The following is a 15,849-nucleotide window of genomic DNA, read 5'->3' on the forward strand; positions in this document are numbered from 1 at the left end:
TGGATGAAAATAGTAGAGACTCAGCTGTTTCCAGTACTATCTTATGGTAGTCACCTCTGGAATATTGACAAAGCTTCTATCACAAGAACTGTAGAGTAGCTTATCGGAAAGGAATTCGACGTGGTTTTGGAACGAGATCAAGAGAGTCAATACGTGAGAGATTTAAAGAGTGTTTTACAGAAGCTTCAGAAAAGATCAAAAGACTCCAACTACTATTCATGAAACAAGCAATTTACTCCGTAAATTATCTTGTACAAGGACTGTCATGCTAGCTTTGCAAACGTAGTTCTGAATATTTGTTTAGTGGATAATAGAAACTAAAATTTTGTTCGCTTTTTCCTATAGAGACTTGAGAGAGCTCCATGAATTCTTTTAAATCTTTATTGTAGTGTTGGGTTGACTACATTTGTGCTACTTGTGCGTATTGTGTGTATAGTGGATGTATGTGTAGTCACTGCCCCATGTGGGAACTGCACCAAATTGTGGTGTGTCAAAAAATATACTACTTTTGTCGTTCTCAACCAGATCAGTCTGGTATGTAAAGTCTATTACAAGTACCGGAAGCAAACCCTGCTTCAGAAGTACTTAAACCATCACAGCTGCCTAGAAAGAAGACATGACTTTACGAAGGATCTGAGTAGATCCCAGAAGCACTGTTTTCTGTATGTGTCGTTATGCCCCTCCATAATGGGCAAGTGGGATCTTTACCCCCATCTGGGCGCCCACCAACCCGGCAGGTGAGCCCAGCAGGGTACATGTTTCTGTGTAGTCCACATGGCAATCAATGACCAGCCAATTCAATACAGATTGCAGGCATTACGGTGACCGCGAACTTGATACAGCATGCCTAGTGGACATCAATGACTACCAGGAATTATTATTATTATTACTATTATTGTATTGCTGCCAACAGAGAGTAACAATGAGATGGAGAGAACCGTACTCCATAGTTTCGGCTGTAGGAGAGTGATTACAAGATTAATGTGGACGGCAATGTAAAGACCTACCACGTCAATCTACTTAAAGGTGCCCACTCACAAATTCACGTGCACACGCAGACGCACCTACGCAAACTTGAAATTGACTACACATTCACCATTTACCAGTTTGAGATAGCTTGCTGTTGAACGACAAAGCAATCTCTCAATCTTTTCCTTGTTGCATGTGACCAAAAATGGGTCTGGAACTTCAAAGCCAGTGCAATCATGCACGATAGATGCGCGATCCGCATTGTCGGCGGCGTCTGGCACCTCTCCGTGGCTACTTTCACGCTCCGAGTTTCGCATGCCATCACGATAGTGTGATAACACTCTGGTTTCCACCCATTTCCGGGTTACGTGCAACAAGAAAATGATCGAAAAAGCGCTTTGTCATTCAACAGCAAGCTATTTCAAGATGGTAAATGATAAATGTGTAGATAAAGAACCTAACACACTTGTCGTTAGCTTTCTTGAAATGTCAAGTACAAGGAGCAAAACTGGCGTGGCGGACAAGAACACAATTCATATTTCTCTTTGTACTAGGATAAAAGCTGTATGTCATAGAACATGGTGCACCCTAAGATGTTCGTTTGCTCTGCTTCGTTATGACACAACTTGAAATCGTGCATGTTTTCAAGCTTGTGTGGGTGTGTCTGCGTGTGCACAGTGTTGGCACCTTTAAGGGATTTGTTTAACGTCCAAATCAAACAAGTGGATTCTTCACCGGGGAGATCAAAGGATTGTTCAAAGATGTCACTGCTGCAATTCTTGAGACAGATGATTGTGACCAGCCGGATGAGGAAGAGGGACAGTTACTATGACTGGGCACATGTATAGCTAACAAAACGTATAAAACTGGGATTGTTGGAGAAGGCTTAACATCTCAAAAATCAAAGGCCAAGGCCATCATTCAAGAGTTTTGAGATATATTTACTGATCTGCCAGGCACAAACAACCTAGGAAGTCATTTTATTAAGCTCACGACATCGGAATCAATTTTCTGTAGACCCTACTCTTTACCATATGCCCTAAGAGACACATTATGAAAGGTCATCGAAGAAATGAAGAAAATGGGGGTGATACAGGCATCTACCTCACCATATGCGACACCGGTAGTGTTTGTAAAGAAAAAAGACGATAGCAACTGAGTATGCGTAGACTACCAAAAGCTCCATAGAGTCACCGTGACATATCCAGCTTCAATAACACCGATGGAAGTCTCTTGCAAGAGCTTAGTGGTGATCGCTACTTCACACGTCTAGACCCCTCAAAGGGATACTAGCAAATTCCCGTGGAAAAAAGATGATGTCAAGAAGACAGCATTTGTGACTCCGGACGAACATTACAAGTTCCTAAGAATGCCTTTCGGCATAAAGAATTCGGGAGCTACATTTTGTCGATGCATGGAGAAGTTACTAGCCGATTGCCCAAATGTGGACGATGTGTTTGTGCTTACACAAACATAAGAACTACATAAAGCTCCTTTGAGAAAAGTGTTTGGATGTCTCACGGAAGCTCGATGTACCATGCGCCTGTCAAAATGTTTGGTAAGATGCAATACGGTTGGCTTCCTCAGCCAGGAAATCAGGCAAGGAATTAGAACTCCGCTATGGAATGGTGTGTACAAGGTTTGCAATGCCCAAATGCTGAACAGTAAGCGAGGACTGAGGTCCGTCCTTGGGATTACAGGGTTTTATCGAGATTAAAGACCGAACTATGCTGCAATTGCTATGCCTCTCACAGACTTACTGAGAAAAGGTCAACCAAATAAGCTGTCATGGGTGAATCACAGATGAGAGCATACAATATATTGAGAACCGACATGTCAAACATTGGAATTGAAGCTATTCTGGAGCAAGATGGAGGACGCCCTTTCCCCGTCATGTTCGCCAGCAAAAAGTTACCACCACGAGACAGGTTTCAACAGTCAAGAAAGAATGCTAGGCTATTGTATGGAGTGTCCAACAGTCTGCAATTTATATAAGTGGAAGAGAGTTTGTGCTGCAGACTGATCATCAGCCACTTCTTTACTTGCAGAAGACAAAGTTCATAAATGCACGGATTACGAGGTGGGCATGCAATGTATTTACAAGAGTATTCGTTCCGCATAGAGGCCATCAAGAAAGCGAGAACAGAAGAGTGGACTCTCTCAGTCAAGTGATAAGCTTCATGGATTTGAGTTGAAAGAAACCATCGCCAGTTTCTTGACCTGGTGGGAATGTAATGTCCCAATCAACATGCTAACTTTGGTTGTGTTACGGGTACTGTCCGTGGGAGGACCTACACTGGCATTTTGCGACTACTGACTCATGTCAATACATAATGACTGGGTAGGGCGTGGTTTTACCAGTAGTATAAATGTAACTAGTCCTATCCCACCCTATGGGCAATAGCAATTTAACTTTGTGTGTTACTTATTAGGCAAAGGAAATGCAAAATTGAACTTTCGCCAGTCATCCATTATTTGGCAAGTTTTCAATGTTCTAAATTGTTAGAATATTAGTTGTTAGCGTGTGGTAGCTTTTTGTATAACGCTTACTTAGTACACGTTAGAACAGACAATAAAGGCCTATTACTCTATGCATCTTACACACTCCAGCCAGTGCAGTTTTCACTTTACGCATTTGCTGTTGTCGTATTTTCTAGCATCCCCATCTCAGACTCTTCTCACATAATAACGTCATGATCTATTCGTGGAGAATGATGCCACTTTCGTGAAAAAGATGCAGCTTTTGTGACACGTGTACACGGACGAACACACGCATGCACAAGCGGCCCAATGAGCTGGCTTAAACTCTGACTGCAGCTACTCTTGCACTCTACTAATAGCAGTTGGAAATTAAGGCTGGTGTTAGACTCGAGCCAGTCTCCCACCATTCCCGGATTGTCACTGCAAGGATTGACAATGCGGGGAATGACGGAGGTGGGGAGACCCAGCACGAGTTTAAGATGGCGTATAGTGACTGGCGAGCACACTTCACATCTGCATAATCAGTTAATTGAATAAAAAAACTGCACCGCATCTCATTTCAGAACGCCAAAGTGTAGCTTTTGGCTGCCGGAAGCAGTCTAGGCAAAATCCAACTTGACTGTTTGCCTCCAACGGTCGATCTCAACCCGGCTGACGCATTTTGTGATAATCTGAAAGCGGCGTCATATCGATCGGTGTGTTATAGACATCCATGTGGACAGACAGAAGGAAGCAGGGGTTGGTATATTATAGTATAGGATGATGAGAGAACACTGAGTTAGTCTGTGTGAGTTCAGTAGAGAGACAAATAGACGCACTAAAGTTATTAAAGGGTAACTGCAACGCAAAACTCAAGAAATAGTTTTAAATTTTTAAGTTAAGTCTTCGATGACATATAGCAGGTCAAAGTTGCTTCTGGTTCTTCAACTTCCGGTAACGCATTATAACAGGTGTGGTGTAATGTCTGCGTGTGCGTGTGCGTCTGTATAGTCAGCGGCCTGTAAAAATTACATCTTCATATCCAAGGCAACGCTGCTCGGGTAGAGGCAACAGCAGCAACAGTTATTCAATGATGTCATCATATCCTGTTGCCTTCAAACTACTCTCCGCTTGCATTGAACTGGCCGACAGAAATAAATAATGAGACAGCTGCTGCTATTACAATGCCAATTGAAACGACTCACAACCTGTCCCCACCTAACTATAAGTGCAAGCCAAGCATACAACACAGCTGCTCAGTTTATGAAGACTTTGCACTGTGACAGTACAGCAGGCGAATTACAGCTACGGAAAAGCAAATAATTACTAGAGTTTTGAAAGTTTAAGAGAAGAAGCTCTCTTCCAAATTAAATATAGATGTAGTTGAAAAATTGTAGTAGAAATCATTCATTATATTATAAAATTGCTTGCTTTTCAGTCCTCAATACGAGAATATGTCAAGTCATATTATTTAGAGATGGAATTCGCGATGGGTGGGTCAACAGCAATTCATCCCGAATCCGGATTTATAAAACATACGAAAATTACGAATGGCCAGTAATCAACTATTGAGTTCTCAGTATCTCTTCTCCAGTGTCAGGTCATGATTCTAAAGCGCAATCTGAAACCAGGCAGCTTCCAACTTATGAAGCTGTGATTGGAATGTAACAGCAACTGGGACCTCTCTGAAATGAACCGTAGGATGAAATGCAGTATATAATTTTTTATACTCAATGTTATAATATAATTATAGTCCCACCACCTAAAGGTGAGCACATAATACAACTCTAAACATACATGTATGAGTCCCATTCATCAGAAACAGAGCTAACAGCTAATAACGCTAAAATCATTTTTGAATTATATTTCCACAAACAGACAGATAAACGGTCATGTAAGTAGGTTGAAGCCTTGCTAATAGTAAGTCCACTGGTGATGATAGTCTTCCTAGCGATGTCTTTGAGTACTTCGAGGCTGGTTGAAGACCATAAAATAAACGTCTCTACCACTAGAGGATAGAAGAGAGAACCAGTACACTCAACGTTCAAAAGATGGCGATGATTTTTTCCATCTCCCCTGCTGCTGCAGCAGTACCAGCTGTGTTAGCGGAAAATATAATATAAGATGGTTAAAGAGAATTTCTGACAGAGAGATCAAAATATGCGGGACGACCTTGCAAAAATCAGGGTGAAAGACGTCTCCTAGTCTTGATTGATTCTCACTAGTACAGTGTTGTTCACGTCGAGTTCCTGAGTTGTTCGTCCGGAGACAATGAAATATAATGTCACACAAAGCATTGTGACGTTTGTTTCTCAGGGAGCCACTGTGGCAGCCTAGAACATGATCTCTGTGACTGTCCAAAATGGAACCACAGTAGCACCTGCTGGAAGAAGGTGAAAGAGGAAATAAGCAAATGCCCAGCCAAAGATGCAGACAAACAATATACTCCTGTGCAGACATGGTAAGGCCAAAGACAGGGTTGGGTATTGCCCTAATCCATGAACCTGTGAAAGGAGCTGAAATTGTATTAGCCGTGCTTTGTCTCGAAGACTGGCAGAAGCCTTGATTTATGATTGCAAAGAAGAGTCGAGGATGACTTGAATGTCATGTTGTTTAGACGTTGTTAGACAAATAGTGCTGTTTGCAGGAAGAATCGAGTTCAGATGTTCACGAGATTGAAGTTCACCAGAAACAATCAAGTCTGAATGGTTACTTGATACAGTTGCTTCCTCTGCAACAAATGAAGAGACAAAAGTTTTTAGCAACTGGCAGGATAAATCCCTCGTGGAGTTACAACTTCCGATAAAGGCTGCTGAGTATGAATTGCATGCTTCTCTCAAACCCAGTCCTCCAAAACGAATAGGTAGTGTGGCTTGAGACCAAGCTGAGTCAGGTAAAGAGGATCGTGAACTCCTCTCTAAACACTTGTGCATGCCATTATCAAATCTACTCAGCTGAAGAGAGATTTTGTCATGAGAAACAGTCCTCAGTAGATGGTTGATCTTGCATATGCTGAGACATGTGCGTAGCAAATGAAGCTCCACTTGGGGGTCCTGTAAATCTTGAAGATGATTTCGACATAGCAAGACCTTGTCAATACGTTTGGCAGTACTTGACATAAAGAAAGAGTCGGATCTAAACATAGGTGATCCCAACAGCTCAGCTCCTCCAAGTGAATCTTCAACCCTTTGGACTTTGATTGGAAAATTTGGAAAAGACCTGTCGTCTGAAGGCCAAAAGACTTCATTCACATTTACTCATATTGAGACGTAACCCATGGGAAGGGCCAATTAAAGACAACTGATTCAGAAGACCTGCCACAGATGAACGTGAGCCAACAAAGGTGCCATCATCCAGATACCAAATTTGAAGACAGAGACTTGGAATAGGCACTATATCATCCAAAAGGTTGAGAATGACTTCAGAGAAGAGAAGAGGACCCAATGGGTCTCCTTGCTGGACTCCACTTGCTGATTTTATAAAAACGTTGCCAAATCGTAACTCTCCTTCACAGTGGTAGCACCATTGAGTCCATGCAAAAATCTCAGGAAAATCTTTGTGAACTCGGTCAAGAAAAGAACAGTTACATTCATTAAACGCGTTTGAGAAATCGATTTTCAAACAGCATAAGTCAGGATTGCTTCTTTGACTGTCAAGAACTGTAGACAGGGAGTGGACTGCAGCTTCCAAGCCACCACAGATGCCTACACCAATCTGACCAGTAGGCAAGAAGACATCTGGACAATTCTGTCGTACTGCTGAGCAACACAAACGACTTGTTAGGCGTCTGAAGACCTCCCCTACTGCAATTGGACAAATACCTCCCTGCTTCTTGCATAAAGCAGTGAGAGGAGCGCTTGTGAGCCATGGAGCTATAGAAGGATGAGCTTGACCAGAAAGAAGAAAACAGACCAAATCAGTCAAATTTGCTAAACAATCTTGGGCTGAAGGTGTATTAGAACCCTCAATGACATCAAGTAGGTGCTGGCATCTTAGCTTCGATCAGCCTGGGCTAGATGCTTTTGGAAATCCACGTAAAGCCTCCAAAACAGAACTTGAGGTAACAACAAGTGGAGCAGGAATCTCAGTATTCCAGACTGGGAGAGGATGATATGGATGTCTCTCTTGTAGTTCAGAAACTGCAGAAAGGTCATCGTGAGGAGCACAACCAGAGGAGGACAGCGAGCGCATGGCATCACCATATCAGCCCTCTCTGGCCAATGAAAGAGCTCGTTTGGCATTCGCTGACTCAAGAGATGTATGGTTCGCATTGAAACTCTTGCCACTACAACAAGAATCTAATCTCGCCTCTTCCCAAAGAGATACCAAATCGCCTTCCTTCCACCTTTGAATACGTGACAACAGAATAGTCTCGACAATAACTTGCTTCTTCTTGCCTCCCCTAGGAGGACATCTGAAAACTGCTTTTGAAAAGAGAAAGAATCGAGTGAATCCCCAGAGACCATCCACAGATGCATGTTTTAATTCTGCAGCAAAAACTTCTGCCACCTCAGAACGAACAGAGCGAGGGATATGCATAACAGTAGTGACAGGCAGTGAAATGATCTCATTCATGAGAGAAGAAAACAAAGTTGATTCACAATCAGAGCGGCAGGAAAGCTTCTCAGCCCTTAATCACTTCAAAACAAGGCCGGTAGAATCTGGTAAACTTTCTGTACCGGAAGGAGACAACGATGAACATTCAGACTCAGCCAAATTCGAAGGAACCACAACTGAGACAGTAGACTTTGATGACCACGTGGAGTGTTCTGGACCTGTCATCAGACCTCGACAACGAGAACTATTGGAATCTTGCGAGCGACGGCATGTCGTCCAGCAACTCGAATAGGTAAACCCACAAGTTGAGCAGAGGTTACGCCCGTGTTTCTTCAAAAAGGCAACCAACAAAAATACACGTCTCAAAATGTGTTCTACGTTGACATGCTGTCATCTAGCATTGCCAAAAGCTAAACCTTTCTCACAAATAGAGCATAGAAAGGCACGTGTGTCAGCAGCATCGCCGTTAGCATCATCGTCATCGTCGTCATTGTCACTGATGACAATTTCAGCATTTCCTGAAGACGATGACGTCTTACTGGTCATGGCGAGATGAAACGAAAACACAATGCCAAACGCAGTAATGAGAATAGCCCAGAAGATGCAGAAGATTCAAATGTTTCACAACAACATGACACATCCGGGACATATAATATATATATATATATATATATATATATATATATATACTAGTTAAAATGCAAAGCATTGTTGGGGCAAGCCTCAGTGAGAACAGATACAAAACACAGTGATTTGTCATCAAGGAGAATATGCAGGTATAGGTATAGCACTAACGTAAATTTCTTTGTAATAGCGAGGTGTTCTCTCATTTAGTTGCATTTTTGGCCACAGTTGTCAAGCCATCAGGACTTCGAGCCCATTTGCACATTCTCTTATTAGTCCCGTGGAAATGGTGCTCAGCAATCAGTTGTGATTCTAAAGATGCTACCTATCATCTTCCTCTCGATGTATCAGCTAAGAACAATGTTTGTAGAAATTTAAAGTAAACACAAACTGATTCATACACCTCCACAACACGTAACCAAATCTCTTTGTGGTTTGATTGCTCACACTATTCGTAAATCTACCTCTAAATTTGTCCGTTCAAATCAAGCTACGAATAGTTCATAGTCACAGCCAAACATGGACGTGTGTGTTTGTACATCGTAGAGAATACACATGTATATATAGATAGAGTGCTAACGTAAATTTCTTTGATCAAGCTACATGTTCTCACAAATCGGTTGCATTTTCGGCCACAAATGTCAAGCCATCTCTAGAAGCTTGAGCCTGTTTGTACATTCTCTTATTAGTCCCACTGGACTGACGTACAGCAAACTGAAGAGCCGTAAATATTACACTTACACCTGCATTGTGACATCACAAACCATTATGTCTGTGATTGGCTCAAATCAACGACATTTCCGACCTGTCGATCGTACGTACCTACATATGTACCATCATACACATCTCAACACAGTACAGTACACATAGTCAGAGTTTCGCCAAGGCTTGCCCAATTATGTCATTTATCCAAAGCAATCATTGAATGAAATGCAAAGGTTTCACCTCAAGTAACTGTGGCATCAAACAAAATCAGCTTGAATCAGTCATCTAATTGTTAAAGTTCGTTCAGAGAATGGACAACCCTGTGGAAAGCATTATTTGAAGATAGGCCAATTAAGGTCACAACACGCTTGATTCCTGTCAGTATTCTTTGCTGCAAGCATCTAAAGTCCATTCAAAGAATGGAGAGCCCGTGGGAAATGTGGTTACCAGATAAGACAATGGGGGGGGGGGAGATACAACAATATTGCCATCATCATGGATTATTGTAACACTAACAATCGATAAATGAGCAATTAGAGCAATGGTTGCTACCCAGCCCTCACTGCCTACTATCTATCTACTTTAGTAAATCAGGGTCTGTCCTGTGCAACAGTTTTCTGCCATTCAAACTGGCCAGAGGAGGCATTGGAAATGTGACGGTGGCGAAATGGAAGAAGTGTGTCGACCACGTCAACCAGAAAGTGGAAAACCATTAAAGAATGTCAGATGGCGTGGCAGAACAAGCGGTAAAGAGATTAGTAGGTGCAGAGGACTTTCAGACAGTGAAGAGATCCTCCTAGGAGACGACGAGAATGACAACAATGATTAATACAATTAGTCCTGTGGGTGTCATTTACTGGCGGTATTCTTTGTCGGTAATGCACGGGAGGAGTCTCTTTCCGGAAGCATGCTGTATCTACTAACCCAGGATCAATAGAGTTAATTTGTCCAAAGATCTGACTCCACCTAGTCACGTGCTCTCGAATGATATGTTTATCAACGGCGTAGAGGGCCTACTTGCCGAGATACGAGAATTTTCCCATGGGCTCTCCATTCTTTGAACGGACTTAGGCAGACCTAAGGTGTGCTAGTGGCAGAAAGCACTTCCTGTGATAAATGGTATTAATTGCTCTGTTTAGAGATCTCGGGGACCCTCCTAATCACGTGCTTTTTCGAATGACATGCAAATCAACTATGTATAGGTGCTCTAATTCTGTAAATCAGGAAATTTTTCCCACGGGTTCTCCATTCTTTGAACGGACTTTTAGTAACTGTGACACAAGCACACCTGGTTTCATAACGTCCACATAAAATCTATTATAGGAAAAACACTGAGATAGTGTATATGTACAGTTTCTTAACCGCTGTAAGCTCATCTTGTTTGTAGCAAGCGAGATTGCGTGCTTTAATGATGCAGAGATTTGGTTTCACTAATGACCAGATCAGTATGCACGTATCATCTTGTTTTCAAGCCCTTTCAGATATCTACTGCTCTGGACTGTCTGCGGTCGCTTTGGATGTCAAACAGCATCGGGAACGTATGCAGCCAGTTTCCGTTGTAAAACGAGAGTACAGAGCACAATGCTAGATACATTCACAAGATCATATCCAGTGAACCGTAACACTTACGTGGTTGCATTGGCTGCCGTAGACATGCAGGTTTCACTAACAGCAAAGAATCTGCAGTTTCAAGTAGGTCTCTTCATAGACAACAAAGGCGACCACGTACGAAACAAGAGAAGATAAGTGAAGGGTATGCATGCGTGCATACCGGTCTGGTCTGTAGTGAGGCATTTACAAAACTTAATCCGGTCTTTCGTTCACAATTAATGGTGAAATGGCAACAAAGCAGCTTCAAATGAAGTTCATGTTGATGATGGAAGTATGATGTAGCAAAAAACGGTTTGGCTACGTGAGAATTATTCCGCCAACAAAAGTAGTGACCTATAGCAAAAGATGACAAGCTTTCACCAGTGTTCTGTGTTGAGCTTCATATTCTAAGCGTAGCGCCCACGCGTAACATTTTCGCCTAAGGTGTAGCACCCTGCTACGCCTTGAGATTGCTGGTGACAACCCTGCTGTAACTAAAAGTAAATAACTGGACCTACTGTCTAATAACACCTGAAAACACAATGGTTGATAGCCATGTGAGTTGTTGTTAGCACATCAAGTCGTGGCTTCCTTGTCAAGCTGTCAACACTGACTCCAAACCATACACACCCCATCAAATCCTACACTCCTCGCATTATTTGAGTAAAAGTAATGGCCAGCAGTCGGAGTAATCATATATCAAATCTCTTAAATTATGGCTGGTTCAGCATAATCACAATAAACCACTTGAGTCTGCACCTGTCTAATTATTCTAGGGAAACCCTCAGACTCTCAGTAATTTATCTTTATAATGCCTCCCAACCATAATTTAAGCAATATTTATTGCTATAAGAGTGAAGAATATCCTATACTATAATACGCCAACCCCCGCTTCTGTCTGTCTGCCCACATGAATGTCTGTAACGCACCGATCGACACAACGCCCGAGTCAAGTCGGATTTCATCTAGACTGCTTCCGACGGCCAGAAACGAGACTTCGGCATTTTGAAATGAGATGTGTTGCAGTCTTTTATTCAATTAACCGAGTATGCAGATGTCACGTGCGCTCGCCAGCCACTGTATGCCATCCTAGACTCGAGCCAGTCTCTCCCCGCCTTCATCATTCCCCGGATTGTCAATCCTTGCAGTGACAATCCACGGAACAACGGGGCAAAGAGAGACTGGCACAAGTCTAAAAATATCCTCTAATTCCCAACTGGTATAGTAGAGTGAAAGATGTGCCCACTGCAGCCAGAGTTAAAGCCGGCTCACTGGGCCTCTTGTGCGTGTGTGCATGCATGCGTCCATGTACAAGAACACAGAAGGTGCGTCTTCTTCGCAGAAGTGGCATCATTCTCCACGAATAGATCATGGCGTTAGTATGTGGGAAGAGTCTGAGATGGGGATACTAGAGAGTACAACGACAACAGCAAATGCATAGAGTGCAAACTGCACTGGCTGGAGTATGCATGGCCAATGAGTAAAGCCTACCTGCCTGTGTTGTTTACATGTCTGTATCACATCATAAAACACTTTCCTCCATATGACCTCCTCCAACTTCTCTCTACGAGAACTCCTTAAAAAAAGCTGCCTCTCTCCCAGCAATCTTACGCTAAAAAATTGAATTTGCACAATAACGTAACTAGGATTGTGAGTGACCATTGTTGCTAATTTGCCAACCTCTTCCTCTCTTTACTCATATCCGTACCAAAAATGAGTGAGACATCAGACATTTGTCTATTCATCCTTTCCAATTTTTGCACAGAGTCATACATTGATCTAAAATAACACAATGTTTCAGCTTCAGTACAGCACAGCTAATGAGGTAAAAAATCAACATTCATTAGTTGTTCTCTTACTGTGTTGACTAAAAAATTATACTTACAGCTACTTAACTACAAGAGAACAATGAGCAAAACCAACGAAATGACTAGTAGCGTTATATTTCATATAAAACTGCACTGGGTTTTCTACAGATTCTGAGTTACTGTATTGCATCAGTATAGTCTTATAGGGTTTCGCTACAGCTGCACCACCCTCCAGTAAGAGTGCGCCATGCTCAGAAATGGTAGATAGGAGTCCAAAGTTTTACAGCCAAGGAATGTTTGAGAATTCCATACTACTGAAACACAATACTATACTACTTAGTAAAGGTGACAACGAACAAAGCAGGATGACACTCAGTAACAGAGCCTCGCTCCAAACGTGTACAGTAAGTACTGTACAAGTGTTGACTGCAGTCCCGAATGCCCTTCCAGTGACCCGCAAAGTAAACCTCTTGTCTGGAAAGTAGAACCTAGAATCTACTCTAGACTAGTTATGGCTTCTTGTAAAGCAACAACAGTGGTCCACGTCAATCAACGCCTGACTAGACAAACTTCCTGTAGTTTCATCCATAAAACTTGCACATGCACAATCTATGAACATCACTAAGAAAGTCTTACTGGCAATCAAAGTTGATTTCCTTGCCAGGACTTGAACGTGTGTTACACACAATAGCTGCAATGCACAATCTACCTCACATGAGATCGACTCAAGTGCGCATGTCCGACTTGGACCGTACAACTGTAAAAACCAGACTGCGTGAATCGTGAATCGTGAATCCACCCATCCCGGCATGCTCCCAAAAATTACTAGCAACAACCCTGGTCTTATGTTAGCAAGTTCCTCCCCATGTTACACTTCCAAAAGGGAAAGGGTCTGGTGAGGGTGCTTTGAAGTCGCTGTGTTAACTGCTGCTTTAGTGATAATAAGTAAACCACTTTAAAAATACTAAAATGGTTTATAGAACAGTTATTAACTAACACCAGATTGGTTTGCCACAACATGCGATCCTATCCCACTGTCTACTTTTCTTGTTGTTGCTAATGAAGAGTACTACTTGATTGATCATGTCTTTTCTGTTGGTGAAACCTGCGTGTCTATGGCAGTTAACACAACCGTGTAGAGAGGATACCGATGTCAGCATACTTCACCCTCAGTCACAAATGTATGACAGAGCAGTGTGCCCTATATTATACATTTTACAATGATCACAGAGATTGAAAGCATATGCAATACTGTTTAATGTCCAAGGCAACGCCAAACAGTGAAAGAGAGTGCCAACAAATATCATTCAAACAAGAAATCAGTATTGAGTAGTTCTCTTCATTGGCGTCAACAATCGCCTACATTTACAAACTAATGAGAAGGTGAGTGAGATAGCTATAGGATTGTATGATGTGGCAAAACAATCTGGTCTATAATCAAACCAGATCTGATATTTAGGTCCCCATTACTGGTGAATCAGCAAACACAGTGACATTAAAGAAACCTCACCAAACCCTTTCCCACCAAAGTATAGTGGAAGGAAGGAATTGGCTACATCAGACTAGAAAGCAACAGTACAGCACACTCCTCAGCCTTACTGATTTCTGCTAAGATTACTGTTACATGCCAATCTAACATAATTGGTAGCCTAGCTGAAATGCCAAGAATCTTTCAGCACTTGTTATGAAACACGCCTTTGTCCTAGATATATAATCTCAAGCACTCCTACAGTGTCCACCCAAGTAGCTCTATTCAATCTACTCCACTCTGTACCTAGAATTTCAAAGACTAGTCATTATCATTATTAAGACAACAATGATTATCTTCAGAGAATCTAAGCATCTTCTTATTGATATCACTGTCCTAATGAAAACAATGTTGCCAGAAACATGCTAAAGTAGGCAGAGTACAGTGACTTGCAAATAGAGGTAAGCCATATGTGGCAGTGTCAGACACTGGTCGTTCTAGTGGTGTTGGAAGCGTTGGGCACAGTGCACGCAAATTATTGCAGGGTGGTTGGACATCATTCCAGGTCATCACAACCTGCAGCACTTACAGTAAACAGTGCTTCTTGGATCCACCCAAATCCTGTGTAAAGTAATGTCTTCTGTCTAGACAGCCATGCTGGTCTAAGCACCTCTGAGGCAGAGTTTGAATCTGGTGCTTACACAAGACTTTATGAAACAGACTGATCTCATTGAGCACGACACACAATCTATCACACCACATCTGTCGTAGTTTCCTCACAGCGCAAAGTGTTAAAAACGTCTGAAAAAGATCTCAGCAAAAGTTTTAGAATAGCATAGTTGGACGGCACTAAATTATTTCAACATTTCAACTTCAACAACTGATAAGCAACTGGTGCCTTTGTAAAACTTCACACTTCTGTTGCAAGTTTAAAGAAAACTCGCCAGAGAAACCACACAAATTTCAGCTTTTTGGTAAACAGCCTACCTTTAATTTGTTAAGGTAGTGGCACTTAATTCGGAACTCTTCCGGTCACGCCTGGAATTAAAGCCTTTTTCTCATAAAACAAAAGCGTACTTGCTAGACATCATATATCTGTTGCAACCAATTCATAAACTTACTTGTACAACTAGTGGGAGTGCACGCAGTCACTGCTGCTCATCATGATCACAAGACATTCAAAATATTGCGTGATAGTTGATATCACCATATGGAATCCTAATTTGGAACAGCCGTTTTCTTGATAACCGCATTTGCAAGAATCTTGATTTGTGCACTCTGAATACCGAAGAGATAAAGCTACATGCACGGCTACTGCGGAAATGACTTGTGCTTGTCAATCAGGGTAAATCACCTTCCAATCTTGCATTAAGTGCTGTTGTGTATTCTTGAAATCATAAAGATTTAGCTTCAATTCTTTGTTGTTTTTGTAGATATTAACTACATCATCGCCAAAGATATAGTAACCATTGATCTTCAACCGTTTTTGTGAGGCTTCTGTGTCATTTACAATGCGAAAGACTGCTAACTACATCAGAGACAAAAAGGAAACTGTGGATATGCCTGAACAACATAATTTACAGCATAGGAAGTGTTCATATTTTCATCAGATGGACTTGAGCCTACAATTTTGCAACAGTGTCGTTATTCATTGTCATTAATATCAAC

This window comes from Corticium candelabrum, chromosome 16 (assembly GCF_963422355.1).
Source record: "Corticium candelabrum chromosome 16, ooCorCand1.1, whole genome shotgun sequence".
NCBI lineage: Eukaryota > Metazoa > Porifera > Homoscleromorpha > Homosclerophorida > Plakinidae > Corticium > Corticium candelabrum.